The sequence below is a fragment of the Panthera pardus genome, unplaced genomic scaffold (assembly GCF_024362965.1).
Source record: "Panthera pardus isolate Hobbes unplaced genomic scaffold, ASM2436296v1 HiC_scaffold_6, whole genome shotgun sequence".
Lineage (NCBI taxonomy): Eukaryota > Metazoa > Chordata > Mammalia > Carnivora > Felidae > Panthera > Panthera pardus.
Genome location: NW_026526991.1, coordinates 14,031,209 through 14,047,995, shown reverse-complemented (window position 1 = coordinate 14,047,995; position 16,787 = coordinate 14,031,209). Strand labels below are relative to the sequence as shown.

Genomic DNA, 16,787 nt, shown 5'->3' with positions numbered 1-16,787 from the left:
CTCTTACTCACTCCTACCTTTGACCCTGGCCTTCTGCTCGACTCCCTTGAGACCCAGCTCCTGCCCTTCTAAATTCGTCTGCCATTGCCTAGTTCTGTAGCCACCATTCTGAAGGGGAGAAGAGCAGGAGGTTTGTAATGGACACAGAAAGATGATGGGTCTTGTACCAGGCAAGTAATTTAGCTTCTTACTACCTCAGTTCCTCCTCCCTAAAACGGGGCAATGATCTCTCCCTCCTGGAGTTGTTGTGGAGGCTGAACGAGGTAATATAAATACAAATGCTGTTCTGTACACTCGGCACATGGCTGACTTGTAGCAACAAAAGGTCATTATTCTGCCACGACACCATCATTATTCTGGCTTTGGTCTTCCTATGAGCCCTTTTGGCCACAACTATGGTACTTCATTCTGGCTTCCTGCTCAGACCACTGACTCTCGGGTCTCAATGCCAGCAAGGGCTATTTGCTTATTATCTCTGAAGTCTTCCTTGGGGGAATCGAGGCACTGGAAGGCATTTTGCAAAATACTGGAAGCAGCAGTTCCATAGCAATACAACTTATCGCCGTATTGTTAAAGTCACTTCACTCGACACAACTTTGAGCCTATGCGTAAGCAGGGACTGGTCTGCAAAGGGAAGTCATGCTACCATTTAGTAACTGTTAGCCCGGGCCAGCATGGGGCAAGAACAGAGCCGCAGTTTGAGAAGGATGAGGCAGGGCTTGGTATCCATCCATGATGAGGTCAGAATAAGGACAGGTCTCAGAAGTTACCCTTGCTTAAGGGGTAGCACCAGTGTCCCCTTGAGTAGAGGTGGCTGAGAGATGGACCAGAAAGTCATTTTAGAATGCTCTGAATATCATTTGTAGTTCATTCTTTATAATTAGGCTTGTGTTATGTTCACTATATACCAAATCATATATGGTCCCGATGGCACTATTTCTGGGGAGACTCATAGAGGGTGACACCAAGATAGAATCTGGGTGAGCTATATTTAGCCAGTTGGAGGACAAGTAGTCTGAGTCAGACAGCTTTGGTCTGCGTTCCTCTCCTGCTTTGTGTCTCTGAACAATGACTTCATGGCTTCAAACACCAAAGATTCCCTCATCCACGGCCAAGCATTCTCTTCTATATCAATCCTATATTAGACATCAGCAGAACTGAGGCTCGTCACCTTTCCTCCAGGAAAACTAGATACCTTATCTACTGGTTCTGGGTGTTGAGGATGGGACACATGGGTCTACAGAATTTCCCTGGACTCACCAGGTAGCAGAGCCCCTGCAACTACCAGGAAAGAGGGGTTGGGAGGTCCCCCCCCACCCCCAGCACGGATAGTTGCTACTTATTGAACAATCACTGAGCACACCCACTATGTGCCAGGCACCACGCTAGGCACTGGGAGACACAGACTGAACAAAATAGGCCGCATCTTTCCTGCCTGGTATTTACATTCTTGTCTCAAATATCTCAGGATGCTAAAAGCCCAAGATTGCATTTGCAGATAATTGTGTTAAGATAATTGGAAAAAGCGTGGGAGGCCAGTAGCTCTGAACCACAAAGGGATGGGCGAAGCGTGCATACACATCCACAACAGAGATCCAGGAATGCACGTGTGTCTATCTCTATTACTTTTATAATCACAGTCACGGTGGCCACTTCTCAGGCTGCCTGCTCAAAGATGACTCCCCTTCTCGTCGTCCCTGTGTGGAGGAGCAGCTCCCAGAACACACGGCCAGGGCAGTGTTCAGGGGCAGACACTGGACTCAGGCTGAGCAAATCAGTTTCTCACTCTTGGAAGTTTGAACGGAGATGCAGAGACTGAAAACCAAAGAGCTGACATGTACTAATGTCAGGCAGCACTCTAGAGGCTTCTGAACTTCGGAAAAGATTTTTTTTTAACATTTTAATTTATTTTTGAGAGACAGCACAAGCAGGGGAGGGGCAGAGTGAACGGAACACAGAATCCGAAGCAGGCTCCAGGCTCTGAGCTGTCAGCACAGAACCTGATGTGGTGCTCGAACTCACAAACCATGAAATCATGACCTGAGCCGAAGTCGGATGCTTAACTGAGCCACTCAGGCGCCCTGAGGCTTCTGAACTTCTGCTGCAGAGGGTCCCAGAGCTGCCCAGGTTAATTATGGTCTCAGGTATTGGTTTTTCCAGATTCTACTTTGATTCCATAAGAAATACCACTCAACTAGTTTTTGTCTTGTTTTCCTTTGATTTCTTTTCATTTTTATTAAGCTGCCTACCATTGGTTTCTGTTGCTTGCAGCCAAACCACCCTGATCAATATGTTGCAAGGCCCAGAGTAAGCAGACCCAGTAAGCAGCATGCTTCACAAAATGCAGCCCGAGAAAGCCTTATTTCCCTGCATAGAGAGCATCAGATTCCGGAGTGCTTTCTGCAAATTCCCTTTAATCTCCCTGAAACATGCACTGCCGCAAAGATGGATTTGTCACTAGATAGGCCCATTACAGACTCAGTTCAAAGAGGTTCTGATATCGATGTCCCGAATGGGTCTCATTACGAAGTTGTTGCAGCAGTAAAGTGGTTCCAGGATGCTGACTCTGAGCACATCTGCTCATGGACATGGCAAAGACAGCTTGGATCCTTCCACACGGCTTCCTTCCCTTGCTGGGGGTTTGTGGACCACCTAGGGATGCACAACATGCCTCCACTATTTACCTGGAAAGTGAGTCCTGCAGGAGATGGAGTGTTTCAAATGCAGAATCTTCAGGGAACAGAGGGGCAGTATAGTTGAGGTGAGAAGGCTAGACCGGGAGCCAAGAGACCTGAGTTCTGGAGCCAGCCCTGACAGGCTGAGTGACTTTTGGTCACTTCACTCATTCCTCTTAGAATCCTAAATCTAGATTAACACTGAAGATTCTAGAAGGCAGTCTGGTACAGGAGCAATCAGACACACTTAGCTTCTAGTTCTGACTCTAGAAACTCACTTGAACCACTCTGAGATTCAGAGTTCATGCTCTCGTTAAATATTTTGGTGAGGAAAAGCACACGTGCATATGGAAATACTTGGTGCCATGCCTAGCGCACGTTAAGCACTGCGTATGTGATGGTTCAGCCTATGACAGTTGCTTTTATGTGCCAACTTAGGGAGCAATGCTGCCAGCTGTTTGGTGGAACCACTCATCTAGATGTTGCAATGAAAATATTTCATGGATGTAATTAACGTTTACAATCAGCTGACTGGAAATAAAGGCCTGAAAACAAGGCCCGAACCCACAACTGTGAGATCATGACCTGAGCCGAAATCAAGAGTGGGATGCTTAACCAACGGAACCACCCAGGCGCCCCTGGACTGAGGGACTCTTAAAAGAAACCTTAGGCTTCTACTGAAGTAGTTCAGAACCCTGTGCAGCACATGCAAGTGACCTGGGGCCAGCCAGCACTGGGTTCAAATCCTGCCTGCCACTCTCTTATGACCTTGGGCATGATGCTCCATTTCTCCTGCTCACAGGTTCCCCGTCTACAAAGTGGAGATGATGACTCTTACCAATAGGGCTGCTGAAAGGATGAAGCAGAACAGTCCCTCTAGAGCCCAACCCAGTGCCTGACTTAGAATAGCTGCTTCACAAACAACCCCCTTCCCCTTTCCGGCTCGGCTTACTGATGGGCCTGTTGCAGGAGATGCATGAGTGCAGTGGAGGCGGGAAATACAACACACTCTCACACCTGGGGCGGGACTCTGGCTGCCAAGCTGCTTATCTACGGAGACAGACTGTGTTAGATCTCTGTCTCCAGCCAGCTCTCTGGGTCCTTCTTCATGTCCAAAACAAGTCAGGTGTTCCCGGCAGATTAAGTTTGGCCCCGTCCGATCTGGCCGAGCTGATGGGGGGAGGGAGACCGTGCACCGGGTGGCGTCTGTCTTCGAGCCCCCCTAGTGCTCTCTCCTGCACATCTTCCCTAGGCATCTCCCCATAGCTTGCTCAAGTCTACAAATACTGCCTGCTTTGCTCTTGCCTGGGAAAAGTGGTGAGCAGGGGAGAGGACATGAGCAGTGAGGATTCCTATACCAACTGACGGGGTGGCAGAGAGCAGACTGTAGGCTCGCCCGGGCTGTGTCATGTCAAAGAAACAGCATGAAAGGGTACCCTGTAAGGTAGACAGGCTTCCTGGGGTTTCGAATGACCAAACCCCAAGACTGGTCCTGACCAGTGCATGTGCACATCCATGCACACAAGCACATACACCCCTCCCTCCATCTCTCTCAATCTCTTTTCACCCCATCCTCTGCCCAAGAGGCAGGTCTCTGTCACCAGGGAAACAGGTACCAGGCACGAAGAGATTACGGAAGAGCATCTCAGAGAAATAAGGAACAGGGCACTGCAGAGCTCTTCTGACTTCATCCCATCAGTGGTGAGGACAAGGGCTTGGGCTGCCTAGCACTGCATCCTGGTGGATCACTTATCCTCTTGTGCCAGTTTCTGTATCTGTGATCACGGGGGAGGTGACAACAGCACTAGTCTCAGAGGGGGTCTGTGAGGACCACACAGCACTTAAACAGAGCCCTGCAGATGGTAACCACTCCATGCATGACGGCCGCTAGCACGACTGCCCACCCATCTTCTCACAGCGGCTTGACCGGGGTCCCAAAGGCTGGCGCCAGCACTGGCCAAGGTCTGACTCTGCTACTCATCTGTTCAAGTCCTCACTTATTCCACCACGTGCCAGAGGCTGTGTGAGCACTTGGGATACATCAGTAAATACAACAGGCAGACATTCCTGTCCTCGTGGAGCTGACATTTCCAGGACGGAGACACAACAGTAAGTGAATTACTGTTGGAAAGCAAGAATTTCTGTGAGAGAGGAAGGGGCTGGGTGAGGGGTATTAGGAATGCCAGGGGTGGGGAGTGGGTGGCAGTTTTAGATAGGATGGTCCAGGAAGGCCCCACGGAGAAGGGTGAGCAGCAGGTGAGGGAGCAGTCATGTGATCTGGGGCAGGCGCTTTCCAGGCTAAGGAAGCAGCCAGTGCAAAGGTCCTAATGACGAGAGCACAATAAGGAACAGGGTGAGTCCCTAAAAGTGGGGCCAGAGAGGCAACGAGGGAAGAAGGGGTGCTGCAGGTCACATGGGGTCGTGTAGATCACTGAAGTTGAGGTGGGCAAGAGAACGGCACTCCCTCTCCTCCGAAAGTGTCCATGTCCTAATCCCAGAAACCTGGCAACACGCAACCTTACTTGGCAAATAGGACTTCACAGATGTTATTAAAGATGCTGAGATGGAAAGATAATCCTGTTTTACTTAAGTGAGTGCAGTGTAATCACAAGGGTCCTTATAAGACAGAAGCAGGAGGGTCAGAGTCAGAAAGAAAGATGGGATGATGGAAGCAGAGGTAGGGGTGAGGTGGCCACAAGCCAAAGAATGTGGATCCCCCTAGAAGGCAAGACATTCTCCCCTAGAGCCTCCAGAAAGAACGCAGCCTGGGGTGCCTTGATTTCAGCCCTGAAAGACTGATTTCTGATCCTGACCTCCACTACTGTAAGATAATACGTTTGTGTTGTTTTCAAGTATGTTCATGGTGATTTGTGACAGCAGCCAAAGGAGACCAATACAGAGGTCTTGGGATTTTACTTAGTGAGATGCAGTGCCACTGGGGACTCTGAGCTAAGGGGTGAGATGAGCTGCTTTCTATATTAAAAGAATCCCTCTAGGGGTGCTTGGGTGGCTCAGTTGGTTGAGTTTCTGACTCTTGACTTCAGCTCAGGTCATGATCCCAGGGTCATGGGATTGAGCCGTGTGTTGGGCTCCGTGTTGAAAGTGGAGCCTGCTTAAGAGTCTCTCTATCTCTCCCTCTGCCCCTCTCCTCTGCTTGCTTTCTCTCTCTCTCTCTAAAAAAGAAGGGTCTCTCTGGCTGCCTTGTTGGTAAGAGGTTCCAGTGCTGCACGGGCAGAAGCAGGGAGATCAGTCAGGAGTCTCCTGAGGTGATGCAGGTGAGCTAGCTTGGACCAAGCTAGTAACAATGAAGGCAAAAAGACTAGCCTGGTTTTAGAGCCAGCAGGATTTCCTGACCCACTGGGCGTGGGCTGTGAAAGTGGAGTACAGGACGTGACCCAAGCCTCTTGGCTTGCATCATGGGAAGACAAGTTGCCATCAACAGAGATGCTGGCGTGGGCTTTTGGGGGAAGATGAGACTTCAGTTTTGAACAGTTCATTTGAGATGCTCATGGGAAAACTGAGCAGAGGCACCGAGAAGGCCATTGGGACATAGGAGTTTTGAGGTCAAGGGACAGGGCTGGGTGGAGCTATACTGGGGATCAGTGGCAGATGCCTTTAAAGCCACAAGACTGAACAACATCACCGAGGGACGGTGGAATGAGAAGAGAAGTAGCCAGCGATGAGAATTACAGGAAGGGACTAATAAAGTCAAGAACCACCAGGAGACAGGGATGTACTTCGGTAAGCCACGAAGAAAGAAATGGAGCAGCCATCAGCGGTCAAATGCTGTGGAGGAGTGAAGAGGAGAAGCGGGCACTGACCACTGGATTTTGGCAACGTGGTTTCTCCCTTGATGGCTGCCACCTGGACCCGAAGCAGCAGCCAAGACCAGCTAATGGGTGGGTGTGAGAGCCATGGCCATTTGGCATGGCCTGCCCGTACTTCTGCAGAAACGAACCAAATCAACATAAGAGGAGGGTCAAATCATTTGTCAGGAATGGGATCCACGTCACCATGCTGGCCCCTCGTCCCCCACCCAGCATGCACGCTGATGGTCAGAAGAGGCTGGCTATGGTGGAAGCAGGGGTGTTCAGAGAGGCCAGGGTCACTCACCAAGAAATGGGACCTTACACTTGGCAAAAACATACAACCTTGTTGTCATGAGTATCTTTCTGTGAAAAATGTTTAGTTTCACCTTATGTGATTAGAGGTTGGAAAGAACTGACCGGCATGGTGCAGTGGAGAGGAAATAAGTAAAAACTCCCGACTGACACCTGACTTCTTAACCATGTGCTGGGAGCCAGAAGAGGAGGCCAAGTTTTCCATTTAGACCCTCTAGGGGTCCCACAAAGGGTCACAATTTGCCTGCAAATGGGACTTGAGTTACTTGCCAGTTTCCCTCAAAGGATTAGCTAACTCCTTCCTCTCTACTTACCTGGACTCTGCTCTGTTCAGAATTCCCTGAAACAAAAGCTTCCTCTCTCATGGGCGTGGGCTTAGGCACTGCCAACCCCATTTGATGTTATTTTTAGGAAAACAAAATGAGAAAAATAATCTACCTCCAATGTACATAAAAATGAGAGGGGCGTCTGGGTAGCTCAGTCGGTTAAACATCTGACTCTTGATTCTGGTTCAGGTCATGATCTCACGGTTTGCAGGTTCGAGCCCTGCGTTGGGCTCCATGCCGAAGTGAAGAGCCTGTTTGGGATTTTCTCTGTCTCCCTCTCTCTGCCCCTCCTCTGCTCATGCTCTCTCTCTCTCTCAAAATAAATACAACTTAAAAAAAATTTTAAAAAGGAGACAACACAGTCAAATTTGAACAGGAAGAAATGGTTTTGGAATTATCTCCTGTTTCGGTCTATATTGGGTGGGAGGGAGGGGGGCACAGCCGCAGGGCAGTGGAGGATAGCGGACATCAGGTGTCAGTGCTGGGCAGGCAAAAGGGGGAAAGGGCAGGGGATGGGATGAACCAGGACCCACACCCCTCACTGAGATGCTCTTCAACTCCTGCTGTGTGGTAGCCACATGGCATTGTGGCATCCCTGTGGCCAGGTAGTCTGAAGTTTCAGGAGGAGCCAGCTAAAATTCAGTGCATTTGAGGGCTGAATCTCCCTCAGGGGGGTACCAGTTTGAAGGAGGCTGAATAGTAAGAAAGAGCGTGATCTTTATTTAAAAAAAAATTTTTTTTAAGTTTATTTATCTTGAGAGAGAGAGATTGCAAGGGAAGAAGGGGAAGGGGGTGGGGAGAGAGAATCCCAAGCAGGATCTACACTGTCAGCACAGAGCCTGATGTGGGGCTCGGAATCATGAACTTTGAGATCATGACCTAAGCAAGATCAAGAGTCGGACGTTTCACTGACTGAGCCACCCAGGCGCCCCAAGTGTGATCTTTTAGATGACAGAGATCCTATCTGAACTCTACCCCTTCACTAATTGTACAATCGGGGCAATTAGCTCAACTCTCTGAGCTTTTGTTTCCTTATCTTGATAATAAACATTTCACAGACTTGGTTATTAACAGAACTGAGATACTACACTCATTAATTAATGGACATTTATGAAGCCAGGCATAGAAACGGAGTAGAGAGCTGAATGAACAGATACAACCTCTGTCTGCACAGAGCTCAAAGTGCAGGGGGGGAGGAAGACAGGAGTGCAGGGCTCTCTGGTGCAGAGTCACGGAGAGTTTCCCACCACTGTGTTCGAGGAAGCAGGAGTTAGCTGGTTAGGGGAGGGGGCTCTAAATATTTGCAAAGCTCTGAAAATGAGAAAGCACATAAGGTTTGGGGAAACTGATTTCTTAGAAATGCCTGGCACATTCATTGTAGGTGGTCAAGAGATGGTAGTAAAGAATGCTTATGTATGTTCAGTACCAAGCATCTTAAACACTTTGTATGCTTCACTTCTTGAACCATTGCCATGTAGGACACAGGCACTAGTATTTCCAGTTTACTGATGAAGCCACTAAGACTCCAAGAGGCTGAGCAATTTGCCTTATAACCCAGCTGGCAGGTGCAATCACCATCATCACATCATCATTATCAAGTGAAGGTGATGACAATCACTGTTTTAGTTAAGGCTGCACCAGCTTAGAAATAACTGGGAAAGATCAATAATCATGGGATCTGTCTCAGCCAACTCTGTTCATGTGGGGACTTTACACCTGGAGCACTGAGCCTCTTGGAGTCCATGGGTCAAGGCAGCTGATGGAAGAGCCAGTGGGAACGGGAAGGAGGGAGACACCGGTATAAGACATACAGCCCATATGCTTATCCTCACGGCAGACCCTTCCTCACAGCAGCCAGGTGGGGCAGAGGCCAGAGCACAGGCGGTGTCTGGAGACGTGAGCACCGATGTGCTGGCTTACTGAGCCTCCCACACTGGCGATTTCCTTTCTTCAAACAAGTGGAGTCTGCCATCGAGCCCCCGGATCTGGCCACGATCAGTAGTGTCCCTTCATTGTCAAATCTGACACTTCTCCATTTCCATCTTCCCCAACTCCTCTCTCATTTGGTGCTAAGACCACGCCCTCTGCCCTCAGCTGGAGAACTCCATCCCAGAATTTCTGGACAGCAGCTTCCCCCTTGCGTCGGCTTTGATCAGGGAACTGCTTTGGGCATCAGCCCTTGTGGTGCTGGTTACCATTTGGATATCTCTTGTTCCCTCTACCTTTGGGCAGGGGTGGGGGGGGGGGGGAATCCTTGATCTCTGCTCGTGCGAACTTCTGCTCCCATAACAGAATTGGCTGAGTTGGTATTTTGTGGCAGTGCGATGAATGGCTGGGGCCAATGCTGACCAGTGACAGACTGCTGGGAACCACGGGCTGAAGGCACTGGGGCTGGCGTCGAAATGCCAGGAGAGAAGAAGGGGGCTCATCAGCTCTCGGAGCCTTGCATTTGCACAGCCCAGTCGGCAGCATCCGATGTCAGAGAGCATGCTGTTTAATCGAACCTGAGCTGTAAGGAGTCCAAGCAGCTCTTACGGGCTCCTGGTGACTTAGGTGAAAGTCATATTCAAAAGGGATGGGAGGCGGGAAGGAAAGTTATGCTGGAGTGTGCACCTATTTCTGAAACCCCAGAACGGCCTCACGCTTTCTCTTAAGGCTTTGTGCACAGCCGGCAGGAGGAGCTTTGCCCTTGCACCTCTCCTGCCCACCTCTGCTGGCCTTGACGCATCCCTCGGATGATGGGCCCACATCTTCTTGGGGACTGCTTCCTTCTGGACAGTTCTGCTCGCCGGGGATCGTGAGAGGTGGTTCTGGACAGTTCTGCTCGCTAGGGATGGTGGGAGGTGGCAGCAGTCACAGCATGCAGACAGCCTGTGTGTGTAACCTGTCAGCTCTGCCAGGCCTGAGGTCAGGGACGCACCTCGTCCATGGCTGTGTATCTAGCTCTGGCACACAGTAGGCACTCAATAAGTGTACAGAGAATGAAGGAATTCGTCTATGGTTGTCCTATGGAGGAGAGGATGGTATTGCGAAGGTTATCCTTTGGAAATGATGGAGTTTCCAAAACTGGGTTGAAATTGTGGTTGGTCCTGCCCCTTAATCCACAGGACCTCTGGGCACATTTAGCTTCTGCACGTTCATCCTCTCGCTTGGATAACGGGAATGGAAGCCCTGTGCACTGACTGGGTCGCCATAAAAAGGAGAACATTTGTCGAGCACGTAGCACAGTGCCTGGTACACAGAAGGCACTTGTAAAACCCTCCTTCCTTCCTTGTTCCTTCGCAGACTGCTGTGCAGTCACATTCTCTGGTGATGTTCTCCAGGAGTACGTGGGCACAGCTGGGGTGGTCCCTGCTCGAAGAGAAAGCTGAGGCACACGTCTGAGGCTCACCCTCAGACCCTTTCCTGATTTCAGCATCTTCCTGGAGCTAGTGGGTGGGCAGGGTGCAAACCAAACCCGTAAGTGAGCTCAGATGGTGAGAAGCAGCAGGCTAGTGTGGCCACAGGTGTAACCAACCGGGGAGGGGCAAGGAAGGGCATTCGTGTGTGTGTGTGTGTGTGTGTGTGTGTGTGTGTGTGTTGGGGGGAGGGCGGGGGGGGGTGAGGGAGCCTAAGGCAAACTGACACCTCGCAACCCCTCCCCCACTCCGTGGGATGAGTGTGATATTCCTCAGGCGCTCCTGGCTGCCCAAGGACACAGGAAAGGAAAGCAAACAAATGGTTAACTGATAGAGATCACAGTCCTGCAGGACCCAAGTCTTCATTAGTTTACAAATGTCTTAGTAAACTACAAGAAAAAGCCAATCTTCTTAACAGCCTAATCTCCAGAAATCCTTAGACTTAGTTTCCTGGAGCCCCCAGATCACCCTCCCCTCCATAGTGATGTGGGGAACAGGCAAGGAGGGAATGGTAGGTAAAGTTAAGTTGCTTTATAACCTGCAGCCCACGGATAGATACTTGAGACAGAACACAGAGTCACACATTTCTCCAGCAACCCCCTCCTGTTGCAACGCTAATGTCTTACTAGAGAGAAAACAACTTTAACTTGACAATAGCAAGGCCTCCTGTATCCTAGAAGTCCTCTTTAGCATAGAAAGCTCATTTAGAAATTTCCTTTTTTTTTTTTTTGCCTTTACCTCCCCTAACTCCCTAGTATACAATTTTTTTTTTTATAATGTTTATTTATTCTGGGGAGAGAGACAGAGCATGAGCAGGGGAGGGACAGAGAGAAAGGGAGACACAGAATCCAAAGCAGGCTCCAGGCTCTGAGCTGTCAGCACAGAGCCCGACGTGGGGCTCGAACTCACAAACCACAAGAGCATGACCTGAGCCGAAGTCAGATGCTTAACTGACTGAGCCACCCAGGTGCCTCAACTCCATAGTATATAAATGGTCACCCCTCACACTTATAATGCAACTCTTTCTGCCCAAGGGTCCTGTCCCCGTGCTTTAATAAAATCACCTTTTTTTGCACCAAAGACGTTTCAAGAATTCTTTCTTGGCCATCAGCTCCACACCCCCACTACTCCACAACCCCATCGTGTGTGTGTGTGTGTGTGTGTGTGTGTGTGTGTGTCTCAGGGAGGCTAGGAGAGGCCCCTGTCTCCAGCTGCCCCCACCCCCACCCCTTAAACCACCTAGCTTCAGTAGCACTAGATGTAAGCATTGCCTTAACCAGAGTGTTGGGGCTCTGAACCAGGTTCAGGTTCACCTGAACCGCATCTCTGAGGGCTCAGCAGCCTCCCTCAGGGTGGGGGAAGGCAGGGGCAGAGTGCCCCTGTCCTGATTACTGTGCTGATAACCTTAGAGGCAGGCCCCACACAGCCAGCCCTGCTTCCTCTCTGAACAGGGAGGCAGGTAACAGGGTGGACTCAGACCCTATTCCAGTTGCCTAGGAAATGAGCTCCTGGCAGACAGGCTTCCAGGAGGTGTGTGGGGACAACAGCAAAGACTTGCAAATGAGGGTGATCAGGCTGCCCACAGAGAATGCGACTGTAAGAGACACACATAATGGATGAGGTCTGGAGAGCCAGGGGGCTCCCAGGCCCCAGCAAGATCCCGTGGCTCCGAAATTGGTGGCATTAACGTATCCAGAGAGAGAACCTGTCAGTCAGAGAGGGGTCAGGAAGAAAGAGAAGCTGAAAATGAGTCTTGGGGGCAAATTTTTAAACAACGAAATAGCTATAGTTACAACACCACGCTCCACGCTAGGGACTCCATATTCACCACCTCACGTAACTCTCAACATCCCTACCGACCCCTATTTAACTACCCCATGGCCACCATATTTACTGTTAGCAATCAGGGCTAAACTTCGGGGAGCGCTTTCTCTGTGAGGGCACTTTGTTAAGTGTTGGCTGTGGGTTATGGGAGGGCAGTCAATACCCCCGAAGTTAGGAGGGCAGCTTTGGGGCAGGCTGCCCGATTCACATCCTACCTGGACCCTCACCAGCTTGTGCTCTCGAGCAAGTTACACCGTCGTGCCACAGCTTTCTCTTCTCTGTGCGTGTGGTAGGGGGTGGGGGGCGGTTGTGAGGCTTAAATGGGTTATCTCATGTAGAGGTGAAGACAGCTCTCCAATGCATGGAATAGCACTTGACAAATACAACCCGTGATGATGGGCGTGGCCATCATGATGGCGGTGGAGATGGGCCCATCAGGCAATGGGAGCAATAAACAGGATAAGCGTAGAACCCTTGGGATAGGACCAAGATAAGTGAGTTGTCCCCTTGGCAATGCTGTGCCTGAGGGCATGCTTCTTAGTCTAACCCACCTCGTCTCTAAAATGAGTTGTGATGAGGTGAAATGAGAAGATACAGGCAGAGTGCTGGTAACAGCGCTTGGCACATAGTAAGTGCTCAATAAACGTTAAATGTCATCGAGATAGCAGGATTAAATGATGAATTAACCCGAGGAAGTGCCACGTAGTCACGGCTCTTGGAAGGCAGCCAGTCGGCCTTGCTTGGTGCTACCTCGGCCTGGTCTTTTCAGATTTCTGCACTCGTTCAACAAGTATTTATAGAGAAGCTATGTGTGCCAAGGGAAATTTGATGCGCGGGAAGGTGGTTAGACATCATCCTGGAGAGAACAGAATAAAACTGAAATCTGTCATTCCTGCACGCTGTCAGAATACAGTATCCGCGTAGGGTGGCATGTTCGTCCCCTAGAAAGCAAAAGCAACATTTGCAAAGCAGATGTTTTAAGTTTCAGGCAGTGAACAAAGATGAGGATTCTTCAGGATTAGTGAAAGGGGCGGGAAGCTTGCCCAGTCTCATGGATCTCCCTCGACCTTCCAGAACAGCCCTTGAAAGTGCCAGGATGTATCAGGCCTCTACGCCTGTTAGTCCTTCGAGTCCATTACCGACTACCCAACTCTTTTCGAGGCCTCCCCTGTCCACCACACTGGGTCACCTGGTTGTGAGTCTGAGCTCCTGGATCTTCTCTTTTGTACCAATAACAAGAACAGCAACAGCAACGACAGTTGAGAGTAGCCCCTAGAATGTAAACCCCATGAGGGCAGGAACCTACGGGGCCTGTTCTGCCCACCGAGATAGCCCCGCGCCTGGAACAGTGCAGGGCCGCGGCAGCCATGACAGTTCGGGGAATGAAGCACGTTCCAAGGCATTTTGCCAGGTGCTGTGCAAATACTACTATATTTAATTTTCCCAGGACCTTACGAGGGAAGGAATAATATGATCCCCAGTTCACAAATGAAGAAAAAAAAACAAGTTACAGAAAGTTAAGTACCTTTCTGGAGGTCAACTAAACGCTGAGTAAAGGGTACTCAGAATTGAAAGGCAAGGCTGGGGGCACCTGGGTGGCTCAGTCGGTTAAGCGTCTGACTTTGGCTCAGGTCATGATCTCACAGTTTGTGAATTCGAGCCCCACGTCGGGCTCTGTGCTGACAGCTCGGAGCCTGGAACCTGCTTCGGATTCTGCGTCTCCCTCTCTCTCTCTGCCCCTCCCCTACTAGTGCACTCCCTCTCTCTCTGTCTCTCAAAAATAAATAAACTTAACAAAAAAGAAAAAGAAAGACAAGTCTGAATGACTCTGGGGACAGCACTGTCACAATGCAGCACACTGCCTGGCACATAATAGGTACTCACTAAATATCTTTTTGAATAAGTGAATATAACTACACAGCTTCTCATTTTATAAGAAAAAAAGTGGAGGTGGTTATATGAAGTCACCCGGTGGCACTAAAGCTGGCAGTCTGCAGTGGGAAGGGGTGGGGGTGGGGGCCTGGCAATGAAGTCCAGTTCTGAGTGTTGTGAGCAATTCTGAGTGCTGTACACTGACCATTCCCTCACACGAGGCTATCGTTAGCCCCTTTATTCATTGAGAAAACATAGGATTGGAGAGACGAAACTGCCCCAAATCACACACCTGGTAAGAACCAGGATTCGGATGCAGGTCTGCTGCGCCCTGCTGAATCCCACTTGACACTTCTGAGATCCAGTGAAAGCCACACGTCTACCAGCTCCTTTAGGAGGAACTGGCGAAGAGGCGCGGGAGAGATTTCAGTGAAACTCTGCAGCTGTGTCCGTGCGAATAACTGATTTCATTATTTTCCAATTGGTCTGTTTGTTTTTGCTGTCATATTAGCTGGTTGGTAAGCAACTGCTGAGGGGAGCCATGATGCTGGACTGTGTGGGGAAAGGTCCCCCCAAAAGGACGATGCGAATGTCTGGGCGGGGGGGTCCAATGAGAGGGCTGCCAGTCAGCCTGTGCTGGTGTCCAGGGGTCTGAGAGTGGTCTGGCCCCTTCCATCAGTGAGCAGGCTGTCACAGAGGCAAGCCCACCTTCCTCCGCTGGGGCCTCAGTTTGGTCACCTGTAATAACCGTTACCTCACAGAGAAGTGTGAACAAGAGAGGTGACGTGTAACAAGGCAGCTGGCAGGCTTGCTGGCCCATGTTAAGGGCTCAAGAAATTGTAACTATCCTCATTTTTAATATTAATGTTTTAACAGAGTTTGGGGAGAGCGTTTTGTTGGAAATCGATGCTGAAGAAGTCAGTCTCGAAGAGGGTCCGCCGGCCTTGTTGGGGTCCACGACTCTCATGGCGAGCAGTACTCTTAACCTCATCCCAAAGTAATGATATAATACTGGTCACGAAGCACATCCACTTTTAGTGTCTGGATCAGAAACACATTCATCCCGTTCACTGGGGACAAAATTTTCCAGAAGCTGATGGCAAGCCAATATGGTTATCTTCATATGAGAAGAACAGTACGTGCTTATTTGGGGCTCCTGATAGAATCATATTCCTGACCAGTCCCCCCAGTTCTGGTGCCTAGGAATTACCTAGGTCAGAGGTCACAAACTGGTGGCACAGGATGGGGGTGGGAAGTTCTATTCAGCCTGAAGACATATTTGATTTGGGGCTCAATAGTGTTTTTGTTTTTGTTCTTTAAATTAGTTGTCAACATTAAAAATCAAAACACAAAAATCCAAGTTTCCAGGTTCTCTTGAAAAATATGAAGACCTCAGCCCTGTCCCCCATTCCCAAAGCAATCATGCCACAATTAGGGTGGAGAGAAGCCAGCAGCCAGAGGTGGGGGCTGGGCTCAGCATTCTTGGCTCTTTTAGGCCAAGACTGCATTTCTGCCTCCTGATAAAAGTTCATTTCTTCATTTTACAATGCGGAAACAGGCTGGTAAAAATAGGATTGCTGGAAGCCACACAGTTCACTACGGCACACGGGGTGAGTGGGAACAGGATTCCTGGGTCTCACCCAGCGTCCTGTCCACCATAACACTCAAAGTCAATGCCAAGATATCCTGCCCAGTCCCGGAAGGAATGGGCACAGCGGATCAACAGGTGGCCAGCATGTGGGCCAAAGCAGGCAGGACTTCTGGGTGAAGGCTTTGCAAAGGAAGACTTGGGTGGCAGCACTTGGAAGAGATTCCTCTTCCCTTTCAAAGTCTAGACACCTTTGCAGAAAGTTACTGATTTCAGCGGCAGGATCCCTCACTGGTCCATCAGAAGCCCTGCTGCTTCTGATCCCTGCGTCAGGCCCTCAGTGCCTCCCACCTGAATTAATGCAATCGCCCCCTCACTTATCCCCCTTCCTCTGGCCCTGCTGATTGAGATCCTTCACAAAGCAACCAGAATGATCTTCCTGAAATGAACATCTAATCCGGCCATTCTCTCCATGATCTTCCATTGCTTTCCTCCCTCACGGAGTTCAAACTCCTCAGCATGTTTTACACGAAGTTCTGCGGGACCCACTCTGGCTTACATTTCTGGCCACATCATCTCTTGCTATTCTCTTCATCAAGGCTCTCACCACCCTGCACCTCTGGAATGGACAGCCTCTTCTACCTGGAACATCGCTACTTCTACCAGCAAATTCCCACTCAGCCTCCGCTTAGATCTATCTTCTTCAGGACATCCTTCCTCCCACCCCAGACTGGGTGAATTCCACTGGGAGGGGGCACAGTCCCTCACAGAACAATAAGAATTGACATCTTTAATGGTCATTCCTGCTGGCCTGTAAATGCTGGGATTCATAGTTCCTCTCTGTGTGGCTCACATACATGGGGGCACATAGTAGGTACCTTACAAAAGTTCATACACTAAATGAATGACAAGATGGAGGGGAAGAAATCAGGAGAGTCACAATGTCTTTTCACTCTAGATGGGCAAGACACAGCTTCCCTGTT

The 16,787-nt window shown here is 49.8% G+C and overlaps 1 protein-coding gene across 3 annotated transcripts in view; it reads right to left on the bottom strand.

Moving 5' to 3' along the window:
* LARGE1 (LARGE xylosyl- and glucuronyltransferase 1) overlaps window positions 1-16,787 on the bottom strand; it is a 540,881-nt gene that overhangs the window by 10,978 nt on the left and 513,116 nt on the right. The window lies entirely within an intron of this gene.